This window comes from Hyperolius riggenbachi, chromosome 6 (assembly GCF_040937935.1).
Source record: "Hyperolius riggenbachi isolate aHypRig1 chromosome 6, aHypRig1.pri, whole genome shotgun sequence".
In the NCBI taxonomy this organism is placed as follows: Eukaryota; Metazoa; Chordata; class Amphibia; order Anura; family Hyperoliidae; genus Hyperolius; species Hyperolius riggenbachi.
Genome location: NC_090651.1, coordinates 172,382,043 through 172,404,951, shown reverse-complemented (window position 1 = coordinate 172,404,951; position 22,909 = coordinate 172,382,043). Strand labels below are relative to the sequence as shown.

Sequence of the window (22,909 nt, the reverse complement as noted above, 5' to 3'; positions counted from 1 at the left end):
GCCACCTGCAGCCACTCTGTTCCCATGCTGTCACTAAGTCTTCCTCCAGTCTTCCGCAGTGACCCTCTGCTGGCCGACTGGCGAGTCGACGGGCCACTGTGCATGCAGTGTGGCCGCGCGCGTCCTCGATCGCACTCCCGTCGCTGGGAGCACTCTGCGCATACGCAGTAGAGATTTTTTCGTACTGTGCATGTGCAGAGCACTACCATCCACAGCGGCGTGTTTAGGAGGCCGGTGGATTAGGGCTGCGCATCCAAGTGACAGGGTTGCTGCAGGGGACCGAAGGATCGTTTTGTGACAGGGCGGCTGCAGGGGGCTGTTAGAAGCCCCTGGTAAGTTAAAATATTTTTTTATTCAGTTAAGGTTTACTTTAAGAACTGATGAGGCTCCTATTATAAAGATTGTCACCTGTAAGGATCGAGCTCAATCCTTAGTGCGACATCACTTGGGTATACCTGAACAGTGTCCTGATTCTATGGAGTGGGGAGGAAGCAAGACAGAGCAGCTTCCCACTGGCTGGGAGGAGGGAAACAATGTACTGGCTGCCAGTCACTAGAATCGACCAATCACTACCAGCCTGGCCCTAAGAATGACCAATCACTCCCTGTCTGCCACTAGATTTAACCAACCACTACCAACCTGGCACTAGGACTGACCGATTACTACCAGTCTGCCACAAGAATCAACTAAACACTGCCGCCATGCCAATAGAATCAACGGAACACTATCAGCCCACCACAAGAATCAACTCTCCTCCAATACGGTCTCTTCCAGACTGGCAGCTGATAGGCGGGGAAATTACTGCCTAACAGAGCTCTTCTGCACCGACCAAACGCCTGCTATCACTCGGTACTGGCGCTAGACAGGCCGCCCCCCATGAAATCAGATTTGAGTGCGACTGCAGCTATTTGTATTCTCTATTTGTCTTTATTCATATCTAAGTTACCTTTCATTAAAGGGGGTGTGACTTGGGGGTGTGTCCTGTGCTGATGGGCGGGGCTTAGGGCGCCAGAACTTATGTGCCTATAGGCTACTGAGCTGTAAATCCGGCCCTGACTTGGGTTATTAGCATAATGCTGCCCCAGGTAAACTCTCTTGTAAAGCTGCATCTAGAATATGGAATTCCGTTTTGGGTACCACATTTCAGGAGGAACATTGCTGTTTTAGAGCAGGTGCAAGACGAGCAACAAAACTGATTGGAGGGATGGAAGGATTCACATTATTATTAATTGGATTTATATAGTGCCGACATATTACGCAGCGATGTACAATAAATTAGGTTACAGACATTGATAATAGGGGTTACAGACAACAAAATGCTATTCTGTCCTCTAAACACCCACTAATTACCCATCAATCACTCCCTATCACCACCTGTCACTTTTACCTATCAGATCAGACCCTAATCTGCCCCTTGCGGGCACCCAATCACCCGCCAACACGCTCAGATTGCCCTCTGACCCCCCCTTATCAATTCACCAGTGCATTAATTACATCTGTTCTTCCCTGTAATAACCCACTGATCACCTGTCAATCACCTGCCAATCACCTATCACCCATCAATCACCCCCTGTCACTGCCACCCATCAATCAGCCCCTGTCACTGCCACCCATCAATCACCCCCTGTCACTGCCACCCATCAATCAGTCCCTAACCTGCCCCTTGCGGGCAATCTGATCACCCACCCACACCATCCGATCGCCTGCAGACCCGCAGTCAGATCACCTCCCAAGTGCATTGCATCTGTTCTCTCCTCTAAACACCCACTAATTACCCATCAATCACCCCCTGTCACTGCTACCCATCAGATTAGACCCCCATCTGCCCCTAGGGCACCCAATCACCTGCCCACACCCTCAGACCCCAGCCCTGATCACCTCGCCAGTGCATTACTTGCATCTATTCCCCCCACTAATCACACCTTGAGACACCCATCAATCACCTCCTGTCACTACCTGTCACCCCCTAGCACACCTACCCATCAGATCAGGCCCTAATTTGCCCCATGTGGGCTCCTGATCACTCGGCCAAACCCTCAGATCCCCCTCAGACCCCCTTCCGATCACCTCCCCAGTGCATTGAGTGCATCTATTTTCCCCTCTAATCACCCCCTGAGACACCCATCAATCACCTCCTGTCACCCCCCTAGCACTCCTATCCATCAGATCAGGCCCAATACAACCTGTCATCTAAAAGGCCACCCTGCTTATGACCGGTTCCACAAAATTCGGCCCCTCATAGACCACCTGTCATCAAAATTTGCAGATGCTTATACCCCTGAACAGTCATTTTGAGACATTTGGTTTCCAGACTACTCACGGTTTTGGGCCCGTAAAATGCCAGGGCGGTATAGGAACCCCACAAGTGACCCCATTTTAGAAAAAAAGACACCCCAAGGTATTATGTTAGGTGTATGACGAGTTCATAGAAGATTTTATTTTTTGTCAAAAGTTAGCGGAAATTGATTTTTATTGGTTTTTTTTCACAAAGTGTCATTTTTCACTAACTTGTGACAAAAAATAAAATCTTCTATGACCTCGCCATACACCTAACGGAGTACCTTGGGGTGTCTTCTTTCTAAAATGGGGCCACTTGTGGGGTTCCTATACTGCCCTGGCATTTTAGGGGCCCTAAACCGTGAAGAGTAGTCTAGAAAACAAATGCCTCAAAATGACTGGGGGAATAGGACGTTGGGCCCCTTAGCGCACCTAGGCTGCAAAAAAAAGTGTCACACGTGGTATCGCCGTACTCATGAGAAGTTGTATAATGTGTTTTGGGGTGTATTTTTACACATACCCATGCTGGGTGGGATAAATCTCTCTGTAAATGGACAATTGTGTGTAAAAAAAAATCAAACAATTGTCATGTACAGAGATATTTCTACCACCCAGCATGGGTATGTGTAAAAATACACCACAAAACACATTATACTACTTCTTCTGAGTACGGCGGTACCACATGTGTGGCACTTTTTTACACCCTAAGTGCGCTAAGGGGCCCAAAGTCCAATGAGTACCTTTAGGATTTCACAGGTCATTTTGCGACATTTGGTTTCAAGACTACTCCTCACGGTTTAGGGCCCCTAAAATGCCAGGGCAGTATAGGAACCCCACAAATGACCCCATTCTAGAAAGAAGACACCCAAAGGTATTCCGTTAGGAGTATGGTGAGTTCATAGAAGATTTTATTTTTTTGTCACAAGTTAGCGGAATATGACACTTTGTGAAGAAAAACAATTCAAATCAATTTCCGCTAACTTGTGGCAAAAATAAAATCTTCTATGATCTCACCATACTCCTAACGGAATACCTTGGGGTGTCTTCTTTGTAAAATGGGGTCATTAGTGGGGTTTCTATACTGCCCTGGCATTTTAGGGGCCCTAAACCGTGAGGAGTAGCCTTGAAACAAAAATGACCTGTGAAATCCTAAAGGTACTCATTGGACTTTGGGCCCCTTAGCGCACTTAGGGTGCAAAAAAGTGCCACACATGTGGTACCGCCGTACTCAGGAGAAGTAGTATAATGTGTTTTGGGGTGTATTTTTACATATACCCATGCTGGGTGGGAGAAATCTCTCTGTAAATGACAATTGTTTGTTTTGTTTTACACACAATTGTCCATTTACAGAGAGATTTCTCCCACTCAGCATGGGTATGTGTAAAAATACACCCCAAAACACATTTGTCACAAGTTAGCGGAAAATTACACTTAGTGGAAATTGATCTTAAGTGATTTTTTTTCACAAACTTGTGACAAAAAATAAAATCTTCTATGAACTCACCATACTGCTAATGGAATACCTTGGGGTGTCTTCTTTCTAAAATGGGGTCATTTGTGGGGTTCCTATACTGCCCTGGCATTTTAGGGGCCCTTAACTGTGAGGAGTAGTCCTTAAAAACAAATGTCTCAAAATGACCTGTGAAATCCTAAAGGTACTCATTGGACTTTGGGCCCCTTAGCGCAGTTAGGGTGCAAAAAAGTGCCATACATGTGGTATCGCCGTACTCAGGAGAAGTAGTATAATGTGTTTTGGGGTGTATTTTTACACATACCCATGCTGAGTGGGAGAAATCTCTCTGTAAATGGACAATTGTGTGTAAAACAAAACAAACAATTGTCATTTACAGAGAGATTTCTCCCACCCAGCATGGGTATATGTAAAAATACACCCCAAAACACATTATACTACTTCTCCTGAGTACGGCGGTACCACATGTGTGGCACTTTTTTGCACCCTAAGTGCGCTAAGGGGCCCAAAGTCCAATGAGTACCTTTAGGATTTCAAGGGTCATTTTGAGACATTTGTTTTTAAGACTACTCCTCACAGTTTAGGGCCCCTAAAATGCCAGGGCAGTATAGGAACCCCACAAATGACCCCATTTTAGAAAGAAGACACACCAAGGTATTCCGTTAGGAGTATGGGGAGTTCGTAGAAGATTTTATTTTTTGTCACAAGTTAGCGGAAAATTACACTTTGTGAAAAAAATCACTTAAGATCAATTTCCACTAACTTGTGACAAAAAATAAAATCTTCTATGAACTCAACATACTGCTAATGGAATACCTTGGGGTGTCTTCTTTCTAAAATGGGGTCATTTGTGGGGTTCCTATACTGCCCTGGCATTTTAGGGGCCCTTAACTGTGAGGAGTAGTCTTAAAAACAAATGTCTCAAAATGACCTGTGAAATCCTAAAGGTACTCATTGGACTTTGGGCCCCTTAGCGCACTTAGGGTGCAAAAAAGTGCCACACATGTGGTACCGCCGTACTCAGGAGAAGTAGTATAATGTGTTTTGGGGTGTATTTTTACATATACCCATGCTGGGTGGGAGAAATCTCTCTGTAAATGACAATTGTTTGTTTTGTTTTACACACAATTGTCCATTTACAGAGAGATTTCTCCCACTCAGCATGGGTATGTGTAAAAATACACCCCAAAACACATTTGTCACAAGTTAGCGGAAAATTACACTTAGTGGAAATTGATCTTAAGTGATTTTTTTCACAAACTTGTGACAAAAAATAAAATCTTCTATGAACACACCATACTGCTAATGGAATACCTTGGGGTGTCTTCTTTCTAAAATGGGGTCATTTGTGGGGTTCCTATACTGCCCTGGCATTTTAGGGGCCCTTAACTGTGAGGAGTAGTCCTTAAAAACAAATGTCTCAAAATGACCTGTGAAATCCTAAAGGTACTCATTGGACTTTGGGCCCCTTAGCGCAGTTAGGGTGCAAAAAAGTGCCACACATGTGGTATCGCCGTACTCAGGAGAAGTAGTATAATGTGTTTTGGGGTGTATTTTTACACATACCCATGCTGAGTGGGAGAAATCTCTCTGTAAATGGACAATTGTGTGTAAAACAAAACAAACAATTGTCATTTACAGAGAGATTTCTCCCACCCAGCATGGGTATATGTAAAAATACACCCCAAAACACATTATACTACTTCTCCTGAGTACGGCGGTACCACATGTGTGGCACTTTTTTGCACCCTAAGTGCGCTAAGGGGCCCAAAGTCCAATGAGTACCTTTAGGATTTCAAGGGTCATTTTGAGACATTTGTTTTTAAGACTACTCCTCACAGTTTAGGGCCCCTAAAATGCCAGGGCAGTATAGGAACCCCACAAATGACCCCATTTTAGAAAGAAGACACACCAAGGTATTCCGTTAGGAGTATGGGGAGTTCGTAGAAGATTTTATTTTTTGTCACAAGTTAGCGGAAAATTACACTTTGTGAAAAAAATCACTTAAGATCAATTTCCACTAACTTGTGACAAAAAATAAAATCTTCTATGAACTCAACATACTGCTAATGGAATACCTTGGGGTGTCTTCTTTCTAAAATGGGGTCATTTGTGGGGTTCCTATACTGCCCTGGCATTTTAGGGGCCCTTAACTGTGAGGAGTAGTCTTAAAAACAAATGTCTCAAAATGACCTGTGAAATCCTAAAGGTACTCATTGGACTTTGGGCCCCTTAGCGCAGTTAGGGTGCAAAAAAGTGCCACACATGTGGAATCGCCGTACTCAGGAGAAGTAGTATAATGTGTTTTGGGGTGTATTTTTACACATACCCATGCTGAGTGGGAGAAATATATCTGTAAATGGACAATTGTGTGTAAAAAAAATAAAAAAAATTGTCATTTACAGAGATATTTCTCCCACCCAACATGGGTATGTGTAAAAATACACCCTAAAACACATTACACTACTTCTCCTGAGTAAGGCAATACCACATGTGTGGCACTTTTTTGCAGCCTAACTGCGCTAAGGGGCCCAAAGTCCAATGAGCACCTTTAGGCTTTACAGGGGTGCTTACAATTTAGCACCCCCCAAAATGCCAGGACAGTAAACACACCCCACAAATGACCCCATTTTGGAAAGTAGACCCTTTAAGGTATTCAGAGAGGGGCATGGTGAGTCCGTGGCAGATTTCATTTTTTTTTTGTCGCAAGTCAGAAGAAATGGAAACTTTTTTTTTTTTTTTTTTGTCACAAAATGTCATTTTCCGCTAACTTGTGACAAAAAATAAAATCTTCTATGAACTCACCATGCCTCTCAGTGAATACTTTGGGATGTCTTCTTTCCAAAATGGGGTCATTTGGGGGGTATTTATACTATCCTGGAATTTTAGCACCTCATGAAACCTGACAGGTGGGCAGAAAAGTCAGAGATGCTTGAAAATGGGAAAACTCACTTTTGGCACCATAGTTTGTAAACGATATAACTTTTACCCAATCCAATAAATATACACTGAATGTTTTGTTTTTTTATCAAAGACATGTAGCAGAATAACTTTCGCGCTCAAATGTATAGGAAATTTTACTTTATTTGAAAAATGTCAGCACAGAAAGTTGAAAAAGTCATTTTTTTGACAAAATTCATGTCTTTTTTGATGAATATAATAAAAAGTAAAACTCGCAGCAGCAATCAAATAGCACCAAAAGAAAGCTGTATTAGTGAGAAGAAAAGGAGGTAAAATTCATTTAGGTGGTAGGTTGTATGACCGAGCAATAAATCGTGAAAGCTGCAGTGGTCTGAATGGAGAAAAAGGCTCTGGTCCTTAAAGCGGAATATAACCCTGCATTTCAACTTTGCTCCAAAATATTATTTACAGCATATTATATGCAAAAAGCATTTTTTTTTTTACTAGACCAGCATTGGAAGGGTTAAACACAGACGTTTCAAGTTCCGTGGAGAGATATGCAGAAGTTCAGATTGTTACATTCTATGGGCCTGATTCACAAAGCGGTGCTAACAGTTAGCACCCTGGTGAAAAGCCCTTTATCACGCCTAAACTCAGTTTAGGCATGATAAGTTTAGGTGTGGTAAGTTTAGGTGTGATAAGTTTAGGCATGATAAGTTTAGGTGTGATAAGTTTAGGCATGATAAGTTTAAGCACCAACTGGGTTAGCACCGCAGTGCACAGCTGATCAAAAGTTTTGCGCTAGCAAAGTCTGGTGCACTTCGCATAGAGTTTAATGGCGCTGCTTTGTGTGCGGGACTTTGCGCGCTATCTACACTTATCTAAACTTAGCATGCCTAAACTTATCACACCTAAACTTATCACACCTAAACTTATCACGCCTAAACTGGCTTTTCACCAGAGTGGTGCAATGGTTATCACGCCTAAAGTCTCTAACTGGGTTAGCACCGCTTTGTGAATCGAGCCCTATGTATCTATTGATAAACAGTTACACACTCTTTGGCAGTCCTCCAAGCTCCTTCTCAGTCAGAGAGATGAGTCATATTAAACACTTAGATACATTTCTGTAAACAAAATGTATCTCTTATGCGTCTGCAGAAATCTAAAGGAACTTTAAAGCCCTGTGTAACCCTTCCAATGCTGGTCTAGTAAAAAAAAAAATGCTGGTTGCATATAATATACTGTAAATAATGTTTTAGAGCAAAGTTGAAATGCAGGGTTATATTCCGCTTTAAGGGGTAGAAAGACTGTGGTCCTCAAGTGGTTAAGCAGGAGCTTTACAAAGGAAAATCAATCAGGGTGTAAGGTTAACAGATCATGTTTGAAGTTACAAATAAGCCACCAGGCAAAAAAAGGAAAGGAGTGAGTGCAGCATACTAAGCGTGCTATGGCAGGTAGAGATGGCCTGAACGGTTCACATGCGAACTTATTCGCGGTACATCGCTGGTTTGCGTCCGCGATTGAACGCAAACTTTATGCGAGTTTGACCCACCCCCTATACTACATCATTGGGCTAAACTTTGACCCTCTACATCACAGTCAGCAGACACATGGCAGCCAAACAGGCTACACTCTGTCCTGGAGCCTCCCCCCCCCCCCCCCCTTATATAAGGCAGCAGTGTCAGCCATGTAGAGATGGGCCGAACGGTTCGCTGCGAACTTTGGGTGGTTCGCCTTCGTAGGCGATCGCGAACTTTCCCAGAATTTCAGTTCGCCCCCATAATGTTTCATTAGGGTCAACTTTGACCCTCTATATCACAGTCAGGAGGCACATTGTAGCCAATCAGGCTACACTCAGTCCTGGAGTCACTCCCCCCCGTATATAAGACAGGGAGCGCCAGCCATTACACTCACTGGTGTGCCTGCTATAGTGAGAGTAGGGCGAGCTGCTGCAGACTGTTTCTCCTAGGGAAAGATTAGTTAGGCTCTTGGCTTGTTAGCTTGCTCCTGGCTGATTCTTATTGCTACAGCACCCCACAACAGCTCTTTTGAGAGCTAATCCTGTTTTTGTGATTATTTTTTTGTGTGTGTGTCACTGACACTTGTGTTGCATTATAGACAGCCTTGATAATTCATACTGTGTTTGTGCCAGCCCAGGCCCAGCACAATCAGACAGTGAGTCAGTGACTAGTGACACTGACTACCTGTATCAGTCAGCTGCACATTGTGTAATACCCATTATTACTGCACTTGTGTTGCAATTTGTAATTCATACTGTGTGCAGTGCCACTGCCAGCTAGTGTTGGGCGAACACCTGGATGTTCGGGTTCGGGCCGAACAGGCCGAACATGGGCCAGATGTTCGGCATGTTCGGCCCGAACGCCGAACTCAATGGGAGTCAATGGGACCCCCGAACATGCCCATTTTGGGGGCCCCATGGGGTCGCAGGCATAAGGGGGGAGCATGCCCCGGTCGCGGGGGGGGTCGGAAATTCCCCCCACCCCCTCCGCTAGCGCTCCCCCCTCTGCCCGCTTCCCCATACAAAAAGTTTGAAACAAGTTCAATAGTACCTGGGCTGGTGGCACTGGCTGGCAGTGGAGTGAGGAGGAGGAGGAGTCCGAGTAGCAGAGTGACGTTGAGGCCGGGCAGCGAGCGGTTCAGCGCTAGTACCCTTGTGGTACTTCCGCCCTTTCTCTGACCTCACGTCCTCTGCGTGATGACGCATACGAGGGTACGCGTGATGCGTACCCTCGTATGCAGAGGACGTGAGGTCAGAGAAACGGCGGAAGTACCACAAGGGTACTAGCGCTGAACCGCCCGCTGCCCGGCCTCAACGTCACTCTGCTACTCGGACTCCTCCTCCTCCTCACTCCACTGCCAGCCAGTGCCACCAGCCCAGGTACTATTGAACTTGTTTCAAACTTTTTGTATGGGGAAGCGGGCAGAGGGGGGAGCGCTAGCGGAGGGGGTGGGGGGAATTTCCGACCCCCCCGCGATCGGGGCATGCTCCCCCCTTATGCCTGCGACCCCATGGGGGGCAGTATTCGGCCGAACAGGGCCCTGTTCGGCCGAACAGGGGCCCTGTTCGGCCATGCATTCAGTAGTTCGGCGAACCCCGAACAGTTTGGCCGAACACCACCAGGTGTTCGGCCGAACTCGAACATCACCCGAACAGGGTGATGTTCTGCAGAACCCGAACAGTGGCGAACACTGTTCGCCCAACACTACTGCCAGCCAGGCCCAGCACATTCAATGACTAACTGTATCAGCTGCACATTGTGTAATACCCATTATTGCTGCACTTGTGTTGTGGCAACAGCTTTTGTAATTCATACTGTGTGCAGTGTCACTGCCAGCCAGGCCCACCACATTCAGTGACTAACTGTATCAGCTGCACATTGTGTAATACCCATTATTACTGCACTTGTGTTGCGGTGAAAGCTTTTGTAATTCATACTGTGTGCAGTGCCACTGCCAGCTAGGCCCAGAACATTCAGACAGTCAGTGACTACCTGTGTCAGTCAGCTGCACATTGTGTAATACCCATTACTGCACTTGTGTTGCGTCGACAGCTTGTGCAGTGCCACTGCCAGCCCAGCACATTCAGTGACTACTGTACCTGTGTGTGTGATAGGCAGCTGCACATTGTAATACCCATTACTGCATATACCTTACCTAGCTGTTGGGTTCAGTGAACCCACCTACCTACCGTGAGTGCACGCAGTGTGATATACCACACGTCCTTATACCATTTGACTCAGTTGTCTGCCTACACTAATTAGTTATGGGACAGCTGCTACACACTCTGCTAGGGAGATTTTAATTAGCCTCTTGTGGGTCCCCTCCTCCCACCTCCCACCCTTCTACCTATTCCCTCCTACCGGAGGGAGGAGGGTCTCATCTGCCAGTGAATTATACTATTTCAAAAACCAGTTTACATCATACCATGGCTGGGAATCGAACCCAGATCTCACTGTGTGGTGGGCAAGTCACCCTAACCACTGTACCACAACAGTAGTAACTGAAGCTGGCCTAAAATTTACCATTTATGCTCAATGCAATAGAAACATTAGGTTGCTTAACCTCCCTGGCGGTTAATTTATTTTTAAAAATGGGCAAAAATGCTTTTTTAAAAAAAAAAATTTTTTTGTTTCATGTAAAGCTACCAGAGTGGTAGCTACATGAAACACCACTAGAGGGCGCATGTGGCCCTCCTGTGCGATCGTCGCCGGCATCAATAGCAAACAGGGGAGCGCGTATATAACGCTTTCCCCTGTTTGGCTTCTCCTGTCGCCATGGCGACGATCGGCATGACGTCATGGACGTCAGCCGACGTCCTGACGTCATGCGCACTCGATCCAGCCCATAGCGCTGCCCGGAACTCATTGGTCCGGGCAGCGCAGGGCTCTGGCGGGGGGGGGGCCCTCTTCCGCCGCTGCGTGCGGGCAATCGCCACAGAGCGGCGGCGATCGAGCTGTGCGCGCGGCTAGCAAAGTGCTGGCTGCGCGCACAGCACTTTGAATGGGGCGAATCGCCCCACCAGAAGCAGAGAAATCCTCCTGCGCGACATAGCCCGAGCTCAGCTCGGGCTTACCGCCAGGGAGGTTAAAGGGAACCTTAACTGACAGTGATATGGATGTTTCCTGTAAACAATACCAGTTGCCTGGCAGTCCAGCTGATCTTTGTGACTGCAATAGTGGCTGAATCACACCCTGAAACAAGCATGCAGCTAATCCAGTCTGACTTCCGTCAGAGCACCTGATCTGCATGGTTGTTCAGGCGCTGTGGCTAAAAGTATTAGAGACACAGGATCAGCAGGCGATTCAGGCAACTGGTATTATTTTAAAAAGAAAAATCCATATCCTTCTCCGTTTAGGTTCCCTTTAAGGATTTGTAGCATAAAAGCCAACTCACATTGGCTGGGATTTGAACCTGGGTCTTACTGTGTGGTGGGCAAGCACCCTAACCACTGTACCACAACAGTAGTAACTGAAGCTGGCCTAAAATTTGCCATTTATGCTCAATACAAGAGAAAAAGTAGACAAGACAAATAACATTTATATCACACTTTTCTCCTGGCAGACTCAAAGCACCAGAGCTGCAGCCACTAGGGCATGCTCTATAGGCAGTAGCAGTGTTAGGAAGACTTTCCTAAGGTCTCCTACTGAATAGGTGCTGGCTTACTGAACAGACAGAGCTGAGATTTGAACTCTGGTCTCCTGTGTCAGAGGCAGAGCCCTTAACCATTACACCATGCAGCCACTGCTTACGGATATGTAGCCAGACATGGCCTTGTCTTTTGTGTTCAACAGTTGTCCAAAGAGAACCCCAGATAGCCAGGTAGATTCATCTCTCTCTCTCTCTCTCTCACCAACACTACATGCTGAAGCCAGCCTAGCATGTACCATTTATGCTCAATCTATTTATGCTCAAAAATACAATTCCGCGGAAAGCGGTGACCATCCCTACTAGAGAGAGAGAGAGAGAGATATGAATCTACCTGGCTATCTGGGGTTCTCTTTGGACAACTGTTGAACACAAAAGACAAGGCCATGTCTGGCTACATATCCGTAAGCAGTGGCTGCATGGTGTAATGGTTAAGGGCTCTGCTTCTGACACAGGAGACCAGAGTTCAAATCTCAGCTCTGTCTGTTCAGTAAGCCAGCACCTATTCAGTAGGAGACCTTAGGCAAGTCTTCCTAACACTGCTATCTTGTCTAATTTTTCTCTTGACAACTGTTGAACACAAAAGACAAGGCCATGTCTGGCTACATATCTGTAAGCAGTGGCTGCATGGTGTAATGGTTTTAAGGGCTCTGCCTCTGACACAGTAAGCAACCTAATGTTTCTATTGCATTAAGCATAAATGGTACAATTTAGGCCAGCTTCAGTTACTACTGTTGTGGTACAGTGGTTAGGGTGACTTGCCCACCACACAGTGAGACCCGGGTTCAAATCCCAGCCAATGTGAGTTGGCTTTTATGCTACAAATCCTTAAAGGGAACCTAAACGGAGAAGGATATGGATTTTTCCTTTTAAAATAATACCAGTTGCCTGAATCGCTTGCTGATCCTGTGTCTCTAATACTTTTAGCCACAGCCCCTGAACAAGCATGCAGATCAGGTGCTCTGACGGAAGTCAGACTGGATTAGCTGCATGCTTGTTTCAGGGTGTGATTCAGCCACTATTGCAGTCACAAAGATCAGCTGGACTGCCAGGCAACTGGTATTGTTTACAGGAAACATCCATATCACTGTCAGTTAAGGTTCCCTTTAAGCAACCTAATGTTTCTATTGCATTGAGCATAAATGGTAAATTTTAGGCCAGCTTCAGTTACTACTGTAGTGGTACAGTGGTTAGGGTGACTTGCCCACCACACAGTGAGATCTGGGTTCAATTCCCAGCCATGGTATGATGTAAACTGGTTTTTAAAATAGTATAATTCCCTGGCAGATGAGACCCTCCTCCCTCCGGTAGGAGGGAGCAGGGAATATTACCGGAGGGAGGAGGGGACCCACAAGAGGCTAATTAAAATCTCCCTAGCAGAGTGTGTAGCAGCTGTTCCATAACTAATTAGTGTAGGCAGACAACTGAGTCAAATGGTTAGAAGGACCTTGCTTGGAGGAGGGAAGGAGGGAGGGAGGGTGGGTCTCCAGCAGTGAGAGCAGTGTGCTTGGCAATAATGTGTCTGCTGACAGTGATATGGAGGGTCAAAGTTTTGCTCAATAGAGCATTATGGGGCGAATCGAACTTCCGCAAAAGTTCGCCTGATGCAGGCGAACGCGAACCCCCAAAGTTCGCCTGGAACCGTTCGCAGGCGAACCGTTCGCGACATCTCTAGTCAGGACGTGGTTGACTACTTAACACAGAACACCTCATCTTCCGCAGCCACCAGCGCTACTACAAGCACCACATCCGCTGCATTTGACACTTGGCAGGATTTATTTGGTAGTGAAATTGTAACGATCGGTGTAACACAGAGAGAATCTGATTACCGGTGATCTGCAGTATCACTGAGAATGCAGATGTATACCACCAGATTATTGATGATCTGCAGTATCACCGATAATCAGATATATCTCTAACCTCTGGACACCTGAGTGATAAGAGTGTTTTGGTACAACAGTAATACTTTGAGGATCGCACCTGGAAGACAGGTGCAAGAGCAGATAGGAATACTGCTCGGCAACTGGTTCCTTCCGTAGTCTAGACTCTCCACGGGGAGGAGTCAGACTGTCAGTGGGAAGGACAGAGCGTGAGTGACACCAATGGAGAAGTGTCACTGACAGATCTGCGAGCTATCTCCTAACAGGAGAGATAGTTCTCGAGGTCGGACAAGCCAGGTCGTAAACACACGGACAGATAAGGTACAGAGACAGGAGGCAGGTGCAGAATCCAGAGACTAGCCGAGATTTGGCAACAGAGTATCAGAATGATAAAGATACAAAATCAGAGATCAGAAGAATGGTCAGGAAAGCAGAAGGTCATAACAAATAATCAACAATGCCTAAGCTAAGGTGTGAGTTCCTTGGCCGTCAACACCTTGGAAACTGATCTAGAATATAATACAGATAATAACAGACTTCCTAGACTAAGGTGTGAGATCCTTGGCCATCGACACCTTGGAAACTGTCTAATAACACAGATACTGACAAGGTCTGAGTGCTACCACGTAGTGATCACAACGCCAGACACCAGAGGAATGACCAGCACCCAGTATATATACACTAGCGCTCACTAGCGCCTCCCCTAAGTGCTGGACCAATGGAAGTTGCTGAAATTGTCAGCTGACCGGCTTGGTCTGCTGACTCCCTTCTGACTGTCATAAAGGCCCTGCCTCTCTGCGCGCGCGTCCTCCTGAGCCAGTGTGGACTATCAGTCCCAGCCACACCAGACATGTGTTGTAATGTGTCAGCCTGTTCGAGCGCGGGGGCAGCCGCACCGCCAACCGAGCATGCGGCGGTTTCCCCGCGCTCAGCCACTGTGTCAGTAGTAGGCCTATGCGTACCGACTGCCGCGTCGGACACAGACTCCGCCGCCCTGACCGCTGGGCATGCGGTGGTTTCTCCGCGTTCCGTCCCGCTAGTGGATGCGTGCCTAAACACTCCAGATGCCATGCTAGACGCGGAATCAGCCGCCTCACTCTGAGTATTTGCGGCGGCTCTCCCGCGTTTTCTCACAGTACCCCCCCCCCCCCCGTCCTGAGGAGTGGACTCCGGACAACTCCTACTGGGTTTCTCAGGATACAAAGCGTGGAATTCCTTTCTCAATTTGTCCACGTGCATGCGACATTCAGGTACCCATGTTCTTTCCTCTATACCATACCCTTTCCAGTGAACTAGATACTGTACTGAGTTCTGTACCAACCGTGAGTCTAAAATCTTTTCTACTTCGTACTCAGGTTGGTCATCTACCATCACAGGAGGAGGAGGAGTGGCACCTACATGGACTGCTGGCTTAAGCAGGGACACATGAAAAGAAATAACCCCACGCATGCTGGCAGGAAGATCAATGGCATAAGAAACATTGTTGATCTTCCTGGTAACTGGAAAAGGACCCACAAACCTGGGACCCAACAAGGGCGAGAGTTGTTTCAGGGCCAAATGACGGGTGGACACCCAGACCAAATCTCCTGGTTGGAACTTCCACTCTAAAGAACGTCTCTTGTCAGCTTGACCTTTCTGACTTTAAAAAGCTTTTTCCAAATTATTCTTTACAATCCCCCAATTATCCTTAAATGATTTTTGCCATGCCTCCAGAGCTGGAAACGGAGTGGAAGCTACAGGCAATGGGGAGAACTTGGGCAACTTCCCAGTAACCACCTGAAATGGCGAAAACCCAGAGGAAGAGCTTTTCAAATTATTGTGCGCATATTCTGCGAATGGCAAGAACGTGACCCAATCATTTTGCGCATCCGCAACATAACATCTTAAAAATTGTTCCAATGACTGATTCACTCGCTCAGTCTGACCATTGGTCTGTGGGTGGTAGCCGATGAAAATGACAGTTCCATGCCCATTTGACGACAAAATGCCCTCCAAAATCTGGAAATAAATTGGACTCCCCGATCTGACACTATGTTTTCCGGAATACCATGTAGTCGGAAAACGTGGATGATGAAAAGATCGGCCAGTTCCTGGGCCGAGGGGAGTCCTTTCAAGGGCACAAAATGGGCCATTTTACTGAAACGGTCAACTACCACCCAAATGACCGACATGCCCTCAGACTTCGGAAGTTCCCCCACAAAATCCATGGACAAGTGGGTCCACGGTTCACTCGGGGTGGGCAAAGGCTGCAATGTTCCCACAGGTGCCAGGCGGGAGGGTTTACTTTTAGCACATACTGCACACTCTCTTACATACTCCTTGCAGTCTGTTGCCAATGACGGCCACCAAGCACACCTAGCGACTAGGTCCTGTGTTCTGGAGGCCCCAGGATGTCCAGTATTCTTGTGCGAGTGGAACATCTGCAATATTTGAAGGCGAAAAGGCAGTGACACAAACATAACCCCCTGAGGCTTTCCCTCAGGAACATCCTGTTGGAAAGGGCTTAAAGTTTCCCTCCAATCTTTCCAGGTTTCTGTGGCTGCCAACACAACTTTCTGTGGAATAATAGTCTCAGGATCTGAGGGCTGTGCTGTCTCTGGCTCAAAGCATCTGGACAGGGCGTCTGCCTTAACGTTTTTACTACCAGGAGTGTACGTAATTATAAACCTAAATCTCGAGAAAAACAATGACCATCGAGCCTGACGGGGGCTCAATCTCTTAGCCCCCTCAATGTATTCCAAATTTTTGTGATCTGTGTAAACTGTAATAGTATGTTCTGCCCCTTCTAGCCAATGACGCCACTCTTCAAAGGCCAATTTAATGGCTAGAAGTTCCCTGTTACCTATATCGTAGTTTTTCTCTGCTGGTGAAAACCTACGAGAGAAATGGGCGCACGGGTGCAATCTGCCCTGTAACCCAGAGCGCTGAGACAGCACAGCCCCTACTCCAACCTCTGAGGCGTCTACCTCAACAATGAAGGGAAAAGAGGTGTCTACGTGTCTCAGAATGGGTGCAGAGCAAAACAACTCTTTCAAAGTGGAGAAAGCAACTCGAGCCTCAGGGGACCAGTGGTTAGTATCTGCCCCTTTTTTAGTGAGACTGGTAAGGGGTGCTATGACTGTGGAGTACCCCTTTATGAACCTTCTATAGTAATTAGCAAATCCCAAAAATCTCTGAAGGGACTTCAGGCCCACTGGCTGGGGCCACTCCAACACAGCAGAGACCTTAGCAGGGTCCATAGAAAGACCCGAGGTGGAAATTATGTACCCCAAAAAGGTGACAGAAGTTTTCTCAAAAATGCATTTCTCCAGTTTGGCATAAAGCATGTTCAGTCTTAGTTTGTCCAGCACAAACTTGACGTGAGTTCTGTGTTCGGAAAGGTTGTCTGAGAAAATAAGTATATCATCTAGATATACTAGAACAAATTTACCCAACACCTCCCTGAATACCTCATTGATTAATTCTTGGAAGACGGCCGGGGCGTTACACAACCCGAAGGGCATCACCAGATACTCGTAATGCTCGTCGGGTGTGTTAAAGGCTCTCTTCCATTCATCGCCCTTTCTGATTCGCACCAGGTTGTATGCACCCCGTAAATCCAATTTCGAGAAGATCTTAGCGTTTGTGACCTGCGTGAATAAATCGTCTATCAAGGGTAATGGATAGCGATTTTTTACTGTAATCTTATTCAGACCCCGGTAATCAATGCATGGCCGAAGGCCTCCGTCTTTTTTCTTAACAAAAAAGAAACCTGCTCCGGCAGGTGATCGCGAAGGGCGAATGAATCCTTTGGCTAAGTTTTCACGGATGTACTCTTGCATGGCCACCTTTTCTGGCCCAGACAAATTGTAGAGATGACCTCTAGGGGGCATACAACCTGAACGGAGATCAATGGGGCAATCGAAAGGGCGATGTGGAGGTAACTTATCAGCAGCTTTGGGACAAAATACATCCGAAAACTCGGAATATTGTTCTGGTACTCCTTCCACCCGAATCCCGGTCCGACCCAAGGTCACCTTCACTAAACAATGCTGGAAACAATGGGCTGACCAGTTTGTTAGCTGACCCGTGGCCCAATTAAACTGAGGGGAGTGAAGGTGTAGCCATGGCATGCCAAGGATGACTGTGGAGGTAGACGTGTGTAATACAAAAAACTATAATTTTTCCCTATGCAGTACCCCTATAGTGACTTCCACCTCTGGTGTCTGAGACAGAGGATGGTTACGTTGCAGGGGGGAGTCATCTACTGCCGTAACCTGGATGGGTGGTTTTACCGGTGTAAGCGGGATACCCAATCTCTTAGCAAATTCGTAATCCATGAAATTAGCTGCTGAGCCGGAATCTACGAAAGCCTCAGAGACTTCAGATTTATTCTCCCATGTAATCGTACAAGGAAGAAGTAACCGTTTATCTTCTAGGGGTGAAAATTGCACGCCCAGGGTACTACCCCCAATCTGCATTGGCTCAGGAGGAGGCGAGACGGGAGGAGGTGGAGTAGTCACAGGAGAAGCAAAGTTGGATACCATTCTCACATGGCTACTACCCCGGGTCTGCCTCTGATAGCGCAGCCGGCGATCTATCCTGATGGCCGATGAAATGGCTTCATCGATGGACTTAGGTTCAGGCTGACTCAACATAAGATCTGAAACCTCATCTGACAACCCTGCTAAGAAGCAATCTAAAAGGGCAAAGGTCTCCCACCTGGCTGTTACTGACCACTTCCTAAATACAGCAGCATAATCTTCCACCGGACTCTTGCCTTGACGTAACTGTTTGAGCTTCCGCTCAGACGTCGAGGCAATGTCTGGATCATCGTAAATTATAGACATGGCTTTAAATATTCCTCTACCGAGGTTAGGGCCAAGTCTCCATCGAGCAGACTGTATGCCCAGATCTGAGAATCACCTGACAGCAAAGTTTTAATAAATGTAACCCTTTGGGCCATAGTTCCTGAAGAATCAGGTCTCAACTCAAAGTATGATAACACTCTACTCCTAAAATTTCGGAAGTCAGATCTGTGACCAGAATATTTTTCAGGTACAGGCATGCGTATGTCTGTGCTAAGAGGAGATTGCACTGATTGAAGTTCCTGAATTGCCCCAAATATCTGACATGTCTGGGTCTGTTGGTTCAAAACTGCAGCGGAAAGTTGGTTTACCGCAGTGGTCAGGACTTCAACATGGCTATACAGTGCGTCCTTTTGGGTTTGGTCTGGCGTTCTGTAACGATCGGTGTAACACAGAGAGGATCTGATTACCGGTGATCTGCAGTATCACTGAGAATGCAGATATATACCAGATTATTGATGATCTGCAGTATCACCGATAATCAGATATATCTCTAACCTCTGGACACCTGAGTGATAAGAGTTTTTTGGTACAACAGTAATACTTTGAGGATCGCACCTGGAAGACAGGTGCAAGAGCAGATAGGAATACTGCTCGGCAACTGGTTCCTTCCGTAGTCTGGACTCTCCACGGGGAGGAGTCAGACTGACAGTGGGAAGGACAGAGCGTGAGTGACACCAATGGAGAAGTGTCACTGACAGATCTGCGAGCTATCTCCTAACAGGAGAGATAGTTCTCGAGGTCGGACAAGCCAGGTCATAAACACACGGACAGATAAGGTACAGAGACAGGAGGCAGGTGCAGAATCCAGAGACTAGCCGAGATTTGGCAACAGAGTATCAGAATGATAAAGATACAAAATCAGAGATCAGAAGAATGGTCAGGAAGGCAGAAGGTCATAACAAATAATCAACAATGCCTAAGCTAAGGTGTGAGTTCCTTGGCCGTCAACACCTTGGAAACTGATCTAGAATATAATACAGATAATAACAGACTTCCTAGACTAAGGTGTGAGATCCTTGGCCATCGACACCTTGGAAACTGTCTAATAACACAGATACTGACAAGGTCTGAGTGCTACCACGTAGTGATCGCAACGCCAGACACCAGAGGAATGACCAGCACCCAGTATATATACACTAGCGCTCACTAGCGCTTCCTCTAAGTGCTGGACCAATGGAAGTTGCTGAAATTGTCAGCTGACCGTCTTGGTCAGCTGACTCCCTTCTGACTGTCATAAAGGCCCTGCCTCTCTGCGCGCGCGTCCTCCTGAGCCAGTGTGGACTATCAGTCCCAGCCACACCAGACATGTGTTGTAATGTGTCAGCCTGTTCGAGCGCGGGGGCAGCCGCACCGCCAACCGAGCATGCGGCAGTTTCCCCGCGCTCAGCCACTGTGTCAGTAGTAGGCCTATGCGTACCGACTGCCGCGTCGGACGCAGACTCCGCCGCCCTGACCGCTGGGCATGCGGTGGTTTCTCCGCGTTCCGTCCCGCTAGTGGATGCGTGCCTAAACACTCCAGATGCCATGCTAGACGCGGAATCAGCCGCCTCACTCTGAGTATTTGCGGCGGCTCTTCCGCGTTTTCTCACACCGCACTTATTTTTCTAGAAAGGCAATACCCAAACTGTACCGTGAAGTTCAGAGGCAAGTGGTTTCATCTCTGGCGAACAGCGTTGGGTCAAGGGTCCACCTGACCACGGATGCCTAGTCTGTCAAGCACGGTCAGGGCCGCTACATTACTTACACAGCCCATTGGGTCAACCTGGTGAACGATGGCAAGCAGGGAGTACGTGGCTGCACAGCGGACCAACTAGTGACACCTCCACGGCTTGCAGGCAGGCCTCTTGCCACCTTCTCTTTTTCTCCTCCTACTCCTCCTGCTACATCCTCTTCGCTGTCATCCTCCTCCTCCTCCTTGGCTGAGTGGCAGTTCAACTCTAGTGGTGCTGCCATCTCCTCTCCCGCTACACAGCCCCATCTCCCCAGAGCCTATGCTGCGTGCCAGGTACGACGGTGTCACGCCATCTTAGACATGTCTTGCCTTAAAGCGGAGAGTCACACTGGACCAGCTCTCCTGGCTGCTCTTAACAAACAGGTGGAGCACTGGCTGATCCCGCACCAGCTGGAGATCGGCAACGTGGTGTGTGACAATGGCAGCAATCTCCTTTCCGCTTTGAATTTGGGAAAGCTGACACTTGTACCCAGCATGGCACATGTGTTGAATCTGGTCATTCAAAGATTTGTGTCAAAGTACCCAGGCTTAGAGGGCATCCTGAAGCAGGCCAGGAAGTTGTGTGGGCATTTCAGGCTGTCTTACACGGCCATGGCATGCTTTGCGGACATTCAGCGGAGAAACAGCTTGCCGGTGAGACGCTTAATATGCGATAGCCCAACTCGCTGGAATTCGACCCTGCTCATGTTCTCTCGCCTGCTAGAACTGGAGAAAGCTGTCACCCAGTACCTGTACAATTACAGTAGAAGGACACAATCTGGGGAGATGGGGATGTTGTGGCCCAACAACTGGACACTGATGCGAAATGCATGCAGGCTCATGCGGCCGTTTGAGGAGGTGACCAACCTAGTGAGTCGCACTGAAGGCGCCATCAGCGACTTGATCCCCTATGCTTACTTCCTGGAGCGTGCCGTGCGTAGAGTGGTGGATCAAGCTGTGGAGGAGCGTGAAGAGGAACAGTTACGGCAGGAGCAATTTTCATCTGAACCAGATGTTTCCTCAACACCTGCGGCACCTGAGGGTGATCCATAAGGGCACTAAATTTAAAATTGCTTTACATGTGACTCTAGTTATGTTGTGTATGCATTAAAATGTCCATGTGGACTACTTTATGTCGGGCAAACCACACAAAAGATTAAAAACAGTTTGTCGTCGCATAAGCATGCGATTAGGGAATCTTTGACTGACCAAGCTGTGGCACACCATTTTCATCAGGCTAGACATCATGTTAGCCAATTAAGATTTATGATCATTGAGCAAGTTGGGCCCCTTAGGAGAGGAGGAGATAGGGTTAAAAAACTGATGTACAGAGAAGCATTCTGGATTAAGAAGCTGGACACAATGGAACCACGGGGCTTGAATAGAGAATTTGATTTATTACCATTTATTTGATTGTTTTCCCCCCTGTTCCGTTGTGTCCAGCTTCGGATATGATGTCACAAGTGTGACACTTTGTTCATTTTAAGAGGTGGCTTTAATGTACATCAGTTTTGTGATCATTAAATGGTTAATAGACAGTGAGTTGTTATTATGATGCTATGTGCTTTTTTTACTGTACAAAGTGACAGTCTTCCTTTCCCTCAGGATGCTACATATATATGGTATGCATTATGCTTATAGTTATTGGCCTCTTTGTTGTCCTCTGTCGGCCTCCCTTGGCAGTGTATGTTATACTATAAGAAACGGTCTGTTGTATTGAATATATGCAGCCAAGACGTCATGCAGTTGAATGGGAGGCTTCCTTACATTTGCCGCTCTGCCGACACTCCCTCTGTTTACATCTCACAGCGCAGAGCGGCGATTCTCGCTGCCTGCGTCTGTGGTTGCTGGGGAGACGCGATGGGTGGGGCTTCACCCCGCTCTGCGCGTCATACAGAAAAGTTTCCCATCAGGTCCGCCGGAGCAGCGGCCTGGTGGGAGATACTGCTGTGATGACCTGGCAGATGGGGGCGTGCAGGTGGGGGCGGCTCGTGGTGAGGTAAGAGAGGTAGGGAGTTCAGTTTGAAAGCTTCAATAGCATACAATCTTTGATAGTTCCCCATCAGGTCCGTATGAGGCGGAACTGATATGATTGGCCAGATGTCAGTTACAATCATATGATTGGTTACTTGTGGCTTTTGCTGGGGTATAAATAGTGATATGTGTTTAGTACTTGTTTGAGCATTGACAGCACAGCTTGACAAAGGGGTGGTTGCCCTGAAACGTTGCTTCGACTGCTGTAATGTATTGTGCATGAAAATAAAAGAGCATGAATATATGGATGGTGACGGTAATCTTTTCTTCTATGACAGCTGCACATTTGTAATACCAGTCCGTGCATACCTGTTCACTGCACCTGCGTGACAGCATGCAGTTTTATATACCAGTCACTGCATACCTGTTCACTGTACCTGTGTGTGTGTGTGACAGCTGCACATTTGTAATACCAGTCACTGCAAACCTTTTCACTGTGCCTGTGTGTGTGACAGCTGCACATTTGTAATACCAGTCCGTGCATACCTGTTCACTGCACCTGCATGACAGTACGCAGTTTTATATACCAGTCACTGTATACCTGTTCACTGTACCTGTGTGTGTGACAGCTGCACATTTGTAATACCAGTCACTGCATACCTTTTCACTGCACCTGTGT

The 22,909-nt window shown here is 47.0% G+C and overlaps 1 protein-coding gene and 1 long non-coding RNA gene across 2 annotated transcripts in view; one reads left to right on the top strand and one right to left on the bottom strand.

The window, feature by feature from the left end:
- The window catches only part of LOC137522601 (protein shisa-9-like), a 363,162-nt gene that overhangs the window by 111,789 nt on the left and 228,464 nt on the right, over nucleotides 1-22,909 (bottom strand). The window lies entirely within an intron of this gene.
- The window catches only part of LOC137522600 (uncharacterized), a 134,577-nt gene that overhangs the window by 912 nt on the left and 110,756 nt on the right, over nucleotides 1-22,909 (top strand). The window lies entirely within an intron of this gene.